Source organism: Achroia grisella, unplaced genomic scaffold, assembly GCF_030625045.1.
Source record: "Achroia grisella isolate CSIRO2021 unplaced genomic scaffold, CSIRO_AGI_Agris_v1 utg109, whole genome shotgun sequence".
Classification (NCBI taxonomy): domain Eukaryota; kingdom Metazoa; phylum Arthropoda; class Insecta; order Lepidoptera; family Pyralidae; genus Achroia; species Achroia grisella.
The window spans coordinates 8,631,475-8,644,266 of record NW_026712573.1 but is presented as its reverse complement, the minus strand read 5'-3'; positions in this window follow the sequence as shown (position 1 = coordinate 8,644,266).

Sequence of the window (12,792 nt, the reverse complement as noted above, 5' to 3'; positions counted from 1 at the left end):
TAATACAATAACGGTTACATTAAGGATACATTTTTTAATTAAATTTTTATTTTATGAAACATTTTCATTCGTACATCGCGGGGCGCCTTGTTAATGCTGGGCCTCTAGACATGCCTACCCTGCCTAATGGTTATTCCGGGCCTGTATAGACCCATTGTTATTTTAGGTTATAAAGTTTACGTTAATGTAAATGGTGTAAAAAGATCTCGTTATGAATATACTCATTATAGAGACATTTTTATACAGAACAGACAAAAATTATTTTTAGCCAAAATATTCAAAAATTTCTGCGAATTTAGACATTTATTCACAATCTGACCCGCTAAAACTTGCCTGCATTTTGCAAAATTTTTCATTACAACTATTAGAGGAACAGCTTCTATTAGACGTAGCATGATGTTATACAGCCCATATATAAACTTTCTTGATAAATGAGCTGTCCAAAACTAAAATAATTTTTACACCATTATCCAAACATACAAACTTTGCCTGTTAATAATATTGGTATACTCGTAAATACTCATATTCTAGCACACTAAAGAAACTTTTAAGAATTGATTAAGAATTTTTTCTTTATTAATTCGTTTACAAGTGGAGTATTCTGTTATTGTTTTTATTTTCCCAGTATTATAACAATGCGGATATTTATATATCCCTAACGTACAATTAGATGGTACCAATAAGGGTAAGTCTGATCAGGTGAGATCAGAGGACTTTGCATATTGATATGGGTTTGGGTCGCGTATGGCTAAATTACTTGTTACCCTTCAATCCCCTAATAAAATTTTGTTAACTATTTCGAAGATTTTATTAAGTTATTAGATAATTTATTATATATGTATTTATTTATCAAACCTTTAATGCATAAATTAATGGTGCATATGGTGGACTTAACATCTTGTTGTATTTTCGGTGGGTTCAAACATAGGGGAAAAAGATACTCATATGTCACATGGAAAAAAGAAATAAATAAATAAAATAATTTTATTAATACAACTATTTAGAAATATATTTTTAAATAGAAAGAAAGAAAGAAACAGTATCAGTTCCGTGCTTACGATAGAAACAAAAACGTACAAAAAGAAATGTTATTAAATTTAAATGTAGATATATTTAATTAAAATAAACAAACAAAACTGAAAAAATGTGTTACGAATTAAAAACTTGGTATAAATTACGATATAAAATAGTTATCACATTTAAAATTGTTAAGTAATGATTAAAACTTAAGATTTTTTTGCTGAATATGTTATATAATACTGAACTGATATCAAAATTACTATGTGTTAAAAGAAACCTCAATTTATATATATTTTTGAAGCCAGAATAGAACTTGCAACTATATATACGCAACATGCTTTAACTGTTAAACTTCAGGGGCTGTCATGTGCGTACAAATGGGCATATAAAAACCTCAACCTCCCTACAAATTCGCAATGAACCCCTTATTTCTAACGCTATACAGTCCACAAAGATATCTCATTATGTAAAGCTTCTTGGTACACGCTAGATTGTCGGCAGTGGAAAACAAAGCGCATTCCTCCTTTTCAATTTTATGAGCTCTGTAGACTTGGAGATGACTTACCTTTTAGTATATAATATACACTGACGTTATTCTAAGTTTTGTATTAGGTATAAACAAATGTCTATTTTTAACTATATTTTTTTGTCTACTTAATACAATTTCATTTGGAATTTTAGAATAAATAGTCAAACTAAAAAGTTACTACTTTAGAGTTTTACTGTTTATTCTCAAGTTTGACTGATAGCGAAAAATTGCAGTATTAAGAATTTGGTACTAGATGTTATTTGATTAATAAAGTCTTTAAAATAAATAAAATATTAAAGTCGGTATCAATTATTTTACATCACATTATTTTCTATTGTTAGTTACAGATTTTTTAAAAGAAACGTAATTTTGGATTTTGTTGTCTATTAAATAATTACTAATATGCATCATATTTGTTATGTATTAACTAATATATTAAGTACTAATTCTTAAGATAAAATATGGTATATGTTCGAGTTCATGACATATTTTAATTTTCTTTTAATTTCACTAATATTTTACACATATTTAGACACACATTCTTATTTGTAACATTAGGGTTATTTGTACAAACAAAATTGACTATTTATTATGTTATAAATCATGATAATACATTATTAAAGAAATTTATCTCTATACTTTCATATTGTTTGTCTGAAATTAGAATCAAACCTTAATAGGGCTCAGTCTCAAGTCATAGCAATAAATTGATCTATATTATGAAATGTAGTTTCTACTATCAGAAGATTTATACTCACAAACTGGAGCAATAAAATTTTATATATCCACATGCAATAATAAATTACGTATTTCAAGTGAGGTTAAGAGATCCCGCAGTTTTCTTCATAACGACTTCATAGAACGCAATCTTAGAAATATTTCCAATAAAAAGTTTAAGTATAGATACTTCGATGGGTACAACTATTACTCTAAATTTTACGTTTTCTTTATCTTATCATTGGAAAATACTTAAATTACTAATATTATAAATGCGAAAGTGTGTCTGTTCACAACTTAACGGTTAATTTGAATTTAACGTGAAAATTGATCAAGAATCCATGTTTATCTATTGTTATCTTAAAATAAATTACGGAATCTATTAATCAAGTTAAATACGCGACTTTGACTGCTATTTTTATTTAAAATTTCATTCTGATCGTGAAAATCTAACTATACTATACTAACAGACGGATAGAGATAATTTCCCAATAATAATGCTTATTTCTATGTAATGCACTTAAAACGGTGGTTTAAATAAAACATTATAATATGGATACATTAAAACTTTGGTTTGAGTTCAGTCTCCAGGCCTATAAACCGAACCCAGTGGTTCGTTGAGGAATATTTTACCGATAAATATCTCTTAAGACGTTTCCTTTCTGTTTATCGTTAGGATTTTGCTGATTCTTTTAACAGTTTTTCTTTTAAACCGCTTTTATCGTCGGAATATTGTCTACAATGGGCGAGATTGCAGGATAGAAAATTTCCACCCCTCCTATTTTGTTTTGTTTTAAGAAAAATAAGACTTATACCAAAATCAGCGGTTTAAAATTCTCGTTCTTCTTAACACGAGTGCGTAATCGCAAGTTGAAGTTATTCTTAACAGAACAAGATGGTTTTATGACTTAGTGGTTAACTGCCCAATGATCATAAATTCGGATCCTGCAGTAAACTATATATACTCTCAGATGATGGAAACACCGTTAACAAACCAGATTAGCTGATATACTGTCACTATGAATCCAAATATACAGAGCATAATGTGGACATATCTGTTATTGAGAGGTTACAGTCCGCAATGTCTCCGACTACCCCCTGTATAATAACAGTCGCGAAGGTATATTAAGATAAAAGCTAATACGTTTTATTGGTTAATACTTCACCTAATTTCCCATTACAAAAACATAATTACAGGTAAACGTGTATTTAGGTATTCGTTCAAGTTAATTATTGTTCCCGAAGGTTCTTTTCTTATGTTATTCCCTTTGTTTGTGTGTTTATCACGGAAAAATACACTTAACAATAGATAATGATGTAGCTCGCTATCTGGCATTTTTTTTACGTCTGTAAATGGGTAATGAGAAATTACATTTCTCATTCACATTATAACTTACAAGTTATAATGTGTTAATTTATATAATATAAATAATTCTAAATAATAATATTATAATATGGGTATTACCAAATTGTTTGAATTAATAATTATACTAAAGCTATTTTGAAACTTTACATAAATGCTAAAGAAAAGACGTCCTTATCGCTTAAAGAAATATCTTAGAGAAAATCTAGATTAACTTCTACGGGGTGTATATTTATGTACATATTATTTTTTTATTGTACTATTGCGGGCCAAATTTCTGAGATAAAATAAATATATATGTATTTTTCTGATAAAATTAACGATATTATTTAAGCGCGAAATAAATAATAAATAGACACACATACAGATATATCTATCTGTACGATATATATACATATGGGGAAGATACGTTGCTTTTTATCCCTGCAATTTCGTCCGCGTGACCGCAAGATATATTGCAGTCAATATATCCCGGTCACGCAGTCGAAGTAGCGGGTAAAACTAGTAGTTCTTAGTACCATATGATGCCAGTTCACCTGGCGTGGGGCGACGGGACGCGTTTCCTCCAATTACGAGGATTTACGACTATGGCGGAACGGTCAGAGGTGGACTTAGAACGTAACTGGAAAAGGTATTTGTATATATTTATATATATAGAATAGTATAAAGAGGAATAATGTTTTACTGTACCGATTTATACATACGTTTCAAATAAAAATATTTATATACATATATATATTTAATATATGTATATACGAGTATGTACATAAATATTGATTGCAACGCACTTGCAATTCCCCTGGTGTTCCGGGTGCTCATGAGCGGTGGTAATCACTTACCAGGCGCAAGCTCGTTCTGTTATATAAAAAAAAGCTATTAATAATAGCAATTGACATTGGAGTATTTACCATTACCATTCTTGATGATTTAGGTGTAGATATTAATTTTCATCAGATAATTTGTCAGTTTGTTTCGTATTCCATACAAAGTCATATCTAGTTCATATATCTCCACAGTAAATGCCAAGAACAGGTACAAAAAAGGCTAACAGCTTTATTTATTTACCTTAATTTGAAGGTGGGACCCCATAATGACCCACTTGTACTCATAAGCTTTATTTAGACAGTTTTATACGGAAATATTGTTCTTGAAATTTTATAATGTACACTATACTTTTGTACTTTGTCATATTTATAATTTAACAATTTTTTTGGTAATGCCCCAAATAGATAAAAACCATCACTCCCAAGAATATCATTCAATTCTTGTCCCTGACAGGTCTAAGTAGCTAACTTTGAATAAGGGCGAGCACAATAGATCTATGCAGGTCGCAGTGCTACATGTGCAACTGACAAAGCCCAAAACCCTTTTATTAAAAAAAAATAATAAAAAGATACCTATTTACGATAAAATGATGCTAATGAGTTCTGAAGACTTTATCAATATGACATAGCCAAACTAAATGAAAAAAAAAAACAGGATAAAGTCGCGGGTAGCGGCTAGTATCACTATAGATAAGATAAGACTTACAGTAGACCCAATGGCGACAGTAATGTGAGATATAAATAATACGTGCTGGGGTGCTCTACTTCGTAAATTGGGTGTTATTTATTAACCGAGTAGATGCAATTATTTTGATTAATTTGAAATAATAACTGGTCTCGAAGTTACAATCGGGAATTATATTTTCGGTGCCGATGAAAAGAGAAATAATTGCATTTTTTCTCTATAAGTTTTATTGGTAGGACTCATATTATTAATAATCATATTAATTGGTTGTCTCTTAATCTATTTCATACGATTAATATTATATATTTCTAATAATAATTGGGATAGTAACTATTTATTTGTCGTATTTATGAAAAAGAAAATAATACCATTTTTACCACGTTACTTAACAACTTACCATCAGGTAATCATTTCACGTACAGAAATAAATGTCTATATTATTACAGACTAATAATTAACTGTACTGTCTATAATATACCCATAGCAGGAGTATGTATAATATATACTATGCCGAAGAAAAGCCCACTCCCGAGTGTGTCGTCATGGCTTCCCAACTTATATAAACCCTCGGAACTGTTATGTTACTCTGAGAAGCCAGTAAAGATACTAGGAAGATTTTGGGAGGAGCTTGACTGGCTACTTAATAGTCTCAGATCTACATGTATGTGCAATGGCTCAAATGAGACCAATTTGCAATTACAATATATACTGCAATGCGCCCAATATGCTCTGTATAGAGAAATGTAGCCTTCATTGTGTACAATGAGCAGTCCTGCGGGCTGTCATTAGGTTTCATATAGAGTTCTGTGTTCTCATTCAATATCATATGTAATACCAATGTTGCATTTTGGATGATTTAAAGGCACCACTAGGACGTAGAATATTTATTCTGTGTTATATATTTAATTTTTTGATACCTTTTATGTCCCTTTTTAATTACTGCCATACTATTGACAATAGTACGTATAGTATTAGTATAATGTCAAATATGACGGCCTCGGTGGTCTAGCGTTTAAGTACACCGCCTTACTTTCGATGGTCGTAAGTTCGATTCCTGTTGAATGTTAAACTATTTATGGTTTAACAAAAAATGATAAAATACATAATGTAAACTTGTAATAACAATAATATACAAAGGCATGTGCATTTTAGAATAGACATTGCATTTGCCATACAATAAAATTTCCCTATATAAAATCTACTAGACTTCAAAGTTTTCAAAGAATTTATATCGCAAATGTGGATCCAGTCACAGAATATATGGGAGCTAGATATACCTACGTGGATAGTCTCGCTGAAGCGATATTGAAATGAACTGGTAGCCTTAGGGTTGCCATGTGTAGAAACACATATTGGATTAAAGTAGTATTAAACCAGAAATTCAAACAGAAAAGCATTCATTCATGTAGATTATTTTTTGTAAAATATTTTTTGTATTATATTTTATTTTACCGTGCATGCAAGGTAAGAAGAACTGGCAATAAACTCAAATAATAAGCTGGTATACTTTCGTTCTTATAATATGTATTATTTCGTTAGGTATTTTTATTTTAAAGTATGTAAAAAATATTTAATTTGTTTATATTATTAACAAAGCCGTAGTGTTTATGTCTGTTTATTCATTGATGACGGAACGGCTGAATGGCTCCTAATGAAATTTGACATGAAGATAGATTTGTATCACAAGGACGGATGTAGGCTATGTTTTTACTCAAAAAAGCAGACGAAGTCACGGGAAACATCATGGCTTTATCCCATTATTATTATGGGTCGACGCAGCATATCATCTTTTTCCACAGATACTTATCTGCCGTCATATCGTAACAAGTCTTAAATAAAATTTCATAGATTTTGGTTATGTATATTATTCTAGTATTTTATATAAGTTGTACGTATAATGTACTGTTTACTAAATAACATAAATAGTGTTGTGTGACAACCCTCAACGAGTAGGTATATATGTACGTCTGTCTGCACTTATTATTTGTTTTCTTATTTCAAAGATGCATATTTCAGCTTTGTTTGTTTATACTCCCCATTTTAAGAGCTCTTCGTAGGAAGTTATTACATTAGATATTTCAACATAATACTGTGATAATACTGGGAAGAGCTTTGTTCCATTTTTAATATTTCATCACGTTAAGAAACATTTTTTACAAAACACAACATCACATTGTCTGTCGATGCTGTGATGAGCGCTAGACTTGACATGTCCACTATTGTCCACATTTTGTTAAGTGTACTTTGAATACAACGTAGCTATCACCGTAAGTTTAATTTTGTAATGATAACGGGTCGGATATGGAAAAGTATTTCAAAATCGATGTAAATTATTTTAATGAAATATAAAATAATTCCAATAATAAATATCGATGTAATAGATTTGATGTGAATAAAAGTTAAAATTAAATTAGTAAAGCACTTTAGCTACCACATAAATTCATTGTAGTACTAAAACTTATTGCCCAGTTGTAGTGAATCGAAACGCCCCGAACATTATCTCTGTAGGCAATTTCCACAACAACGAATGGCAAAGTTGGTCGCGCAAGTGATTTATGATTTAAACATAGATTATATAGCAAAAAATATAGATATTCGCTTTAGCTCTTAAACGTTTAATCAGAAGTAATAGGCAGAAACATTTCAATTATCCTTATACATTTTCTAATCTAAGATTATATGATTCTTGAATATTTAGGAAGTTACTGCCATATTTGTCTTATACTAATTCTGTTTACGTTTAAAGGTAAGTTATTTTATTTACTGAATATTTTTTATTCCGTAATTACAATTAAGAGCTGATTAAAGTGCAAGTGGAAATGATTAAATATTGCGTATATTAGATATATTAAGTCGAACTTCTTTGTCAAAACGATTCGAGTTCTAGTTCAATTGAACTATCCAATAGATATAATTAACTTACATGAAGAATAAACAAACTGAAGTAACTCAATAGCAAGAAAAAAGAAACTTCTACATCTGTTACGTATTATTATTTAATCTTTGCCAATATTCAGTTCATTGGCGATTTTGGCGAATAAATCAAATTTTGCTAAACGTTCGACCCCGCGCAGTTTGATGCGTACCAAAGTATACTTCTATAAATTATCGTTGATAAACGACAATGCTTTGTTTCGCGATTTAAGTATTAATAAAGCACTCAATAAAATGCGATAAAGCCTTTCTTGAACAACAGTGTCGCCCATTGTGAAATGGATGCGAACTTTGCTTTGTAAAGTAATGACAGCTACTTAAAGCGAACTTATACTGCTATTTTTCTAAATACAGATGTAGAATAACAAGTTTAAGTATTCACTGTTAGTTAGAAATCGTATGCATTTTTACTACAAATTAAATTTTGTTGTTATCATCGTTAAATTGATAATTGTATTGATTTCATTGTTAAATGAATTAATAATTATATAATTTCGTTAAATTATAAAAAATGTACTAAAAATATTTGTGAATTTCGAAATTCTGTGGAATCCTTTATTATAGAAATCGATTCGTTGAGATTTATAAAAGCCATGAAAAATGAATCAAATCAAAATAAGAATGTTTTTTTATCTGGAACTAACTGTTTCGTGGATTTGCCCCACAACCAAAACCGTCATCTCCTACTGTTGAGTTTTGTGGTAGCTCTTTATACACAACTTTACTAATTTACTTGAGATTTAAATATAAAATTATATTGATATTCTTCAAAATAAACACATCCATCCTGTTTTAAAAGTGGGAGATTAATAATGATGTCATTACTCTACAATCAATATAATATATGGCGGTTCCTAAATAATAAATTATATTAATCAATGTGTACAGTATTTGCTAAATCTCAAGACTAATATATATTTAGATATGTTCAGTTAATATTTAGGTGGAGATGTAGTGGATGGAGGATTGGACTGGCAATATTGCGGCGCCGAAATGCTGGTTGAGTAATTCACGATGGCTTTGTGGTCGATACAAACCATCTGTCACGGGCTCCATTCTGCCCGATTCCGTAGATACTCGTAGCCTCAAAATAAACACGCTGTAAAGAAAAGATACGATAATGTAACTATATTTTAGAGTTATATTTGTTATACCTAATAATGGAATTATTAACTAAAAACAGATAATATTATTTATGTTACTGTAAATATTGTAAATGTAATATATGAGTACATTTTGTCCTTTGTAATATATATTCATACCAATATTATAATTTGTAGGTACGTTCGTCTGTTACGTGCCTTTTCGAGAAATTGACGTGTATCACAAAGACGATCAGAATATTTTGTTTTATCTATGACTACATAAGGGGTTTCGATAATTTTGCCAATATCAAGGTTGAAATTGACAGATTATTTAGTTTTGTTTGTTTAGAATCTAAATTAAAGGAAGGAAACAAAAACATGAATAAGAAATAAAATACATTTTATTAGAGTATATTTCGCGGGTGACAACTAATTTGGTAACATCACAGATACATTAGTATTTCTTTTAATTTTGAATATAATACTCGTAAGTGAATACATGTTATGTTTAGCACCTATTTTTATTGCCTATGCAAACAGTTATAAATTCGAACAATTTGTTAATAAACTTGAATACAGAACTAATACTCAGCAGAGCGTGCTTTCGTATTGAAGTCCGATTATTCTAGAAAACGTTAGAATGCGAAATTTGTAATTCACGCTGCAATCTAAATAGTTAAGGTAAATTTTTGGAACTTCTATTTTTGGAACGTCCTACTGACGAATTATTCTGGAAACTAATTCTTATTCTGTTTTGTACTTCTTTAGAGTGTTTAATTATATATTAGGAATGAACTAATTCCATATTTCGTAGTCAACGAAAAAAGTAGGTTATATATTTTTTTCATGAAACACATTACATTTTGAAAAAAGTAGGTTATAAGACTCTAATTAGTCATTATCAGTTTAATTTTTCTTTTATTACGTATGTGGAATGCTAAATATGCTGACGATCCTGTTGATAGTAAGCGGTAACCGTTGCATATATACATGAATTTACGTCATCGCCATGAGTGGTATCACCACTCATGTTATGTCTCGTACTCTGTAATTGCATCGTCTAATCTTCACCCTTCAACCGAAACAAAGTTTACAATCAAAGCTGCATAATGGCTAGAATATGTAGGTGAAACCACAGAACAAAGAATGTTCTATGGACAAGACAAAAAATACAGGTCTACCCTGGTATTTAATTTCAAATGATTACAATTTTTATTTACTTTAATATTAATAAATCTGTAATACGAACACAAATCAAAAAACGAGAGAACACAAAACGAGAAACATAAAGTCATAAAATCATGAACTTATAGAATATATAAGCTATGACCAAACTAGACAATGTAGACAACGAAATATTTGGTCGAGTTTAATATAAAGTGAAAGCCTGGGCGATAATTCTCGTCTCTCCATTTAATTCGGCGGTCGTCTTGGATGACTTGGGCTTGTCCACTACTAACTGATTTATACCTGACAAGGTAGGGGAGAGCACGATCTCAAGTAAACTAGCGTAGACATTGTATCGACAACTGCCCTTTGCGCTAGGGTTGCCACGATTCGGTTACAATTTTACATAAAAAAATGATAGCGGGCAACACATAAGATAGTTAGATAGCTAACAGGTATTAGGATGTATACTATGAAACCTGGAGTGCTACTATTTTCCATGAGGTAGGTTGTTGTGTGATTGCTTATCATTGCAAATTCATTAAAAATATTAGGTGCCTTAAAATTGACACCTTAAAGACAGAAAAATATATTAGAATGTCATAATCGATTCTTATCAGAATATCGTAAAATGACAAAGTTTTAATAGAATTGATGCAACAGTATATCAACGCATGATGTAGAATGCAAAGAATCGAATATTGATTTATGTAAATTAGATTAATTCACTACTGAATAAAAATATTTAAATAGTACTGAAGTTTATGGGATACTTGTCAAACAAGGGTACATACAGAAGCCTCTTAAATAAAATTACTACCTAACTTCTAAGAAGTAGTAACAGCCCTATAAAAGCGTGGACGCATAACGCTCGCCATCGCTTATCGCGGTTGAGCCAACTTCATGTTTTATGGAGTTCCATATAGCTTGTTGTTTTATACAATACCTTCTTATGTGGTAATTTATTTTGAGATGAAATGTTGTAAGAATGATCATATATTTCGGAGTTTCGTACCTAAAAGGTCAAAGGTAAGCTTTCAGATGAGATGTATTATGTTAAAATACATGAGTATTTCATTATTTTGTGCCTTATAATTTTAGGAGTTATGAATTTTCTATATTCATCATTTGTACCATGCCTGAGGCAGACTTTGTACAAAGTCGTCTGTATGAATACCTACAGCTCACCTATTTCAGACGCCAAGCATCCGGCTTTGTAACAATGTTTCAGTTGTAGGGTGCAGATTAGGGAGTGAAATTAAAGTATATGAGGTATGATATCTGAGTCTTCTGGCATGGCAACGTATGAGTGGGCACACGGGCGTCTCATTATAACGTAATGTCCGAAGTACTATTCGCATATACATTACCTTCGCCTATATACATATAGTTATATAGGCGAAGCGATGGTTGCTTTCTGCCATCGGGTGGCCCGACAGCTTCTTCACCATTTGAGTCATAAAACAAAATAATAAGTAACGTAAAATATAAATATTCTTTGTTTGAAATGGTTTGTTTTTTAATTTAATCATGATAGCTTAGATTTTTAAAAATATAGATAACATTTTCGTTATTCATATTTAAATCATATAAAAATATTGTTATTCGTTTCGTGCTTAGGATTACATATAACGCTGTTGCCTGCAAAGCTATGAGGAGCTAAGGATTATCTTCACTCGAGGTTGGGACCTCGGGGCAAATTCTTTGTTCCGGTTTCAACTCCGAGGACTAGTAACCTTCACTTCTTAGACAGAAGACTTTTATTGAACATACTTCGAACACTTCTTTGTTATTTAGATCATTTAAGAAATCACTTCATATTTCTTATAACATTACATATTCCTATAAAAAGATTAATGTAATTTAACTCTGGACCTGGCACGATTGAAAAACTTTATAATTAGGGGTACGTACTCATAATAACTTAGAATTGGCAATAAATGAGTACCATGGCCATAGAATATTATGGGATGAATATAGCTATTTATGACGGTAGATGTGTGACGGTTACCATTTTTCACCAGGTGGACCGCCTGCTGATGTGCTTATTAGATAAAAAACCTTCATGAAAATTTACACATTTCGACGACTACTTAAATTGTATGAACTGATACTAAAACCAATGTATTTTCGCACAGAATTATCTGTAAAATTTACGTAAGATCAGGAATTTATATCACGCTAAAGGAAACTTAGCACGCTGTAGATTCAGTTGAAATTGCTTTTCCCCAACTAATCGACGACATAACTTTATTCCAAATAGCTGAGTCCTTTGAACTACAGTGTACAGGAGAAATTTTATATTATAATGGGTAAATTTTTCAAATATATATTTTTTTTATTTTTATTTACCTGTCGCTTTATCATCATCTGCTTCTTCCTTATCCCATTCATTTGGGATCAGCGTAATATGTTTTTCTCTTCCATTCATTTCTGTCACTTATGCTGTTGAAATAATAATACTGTTT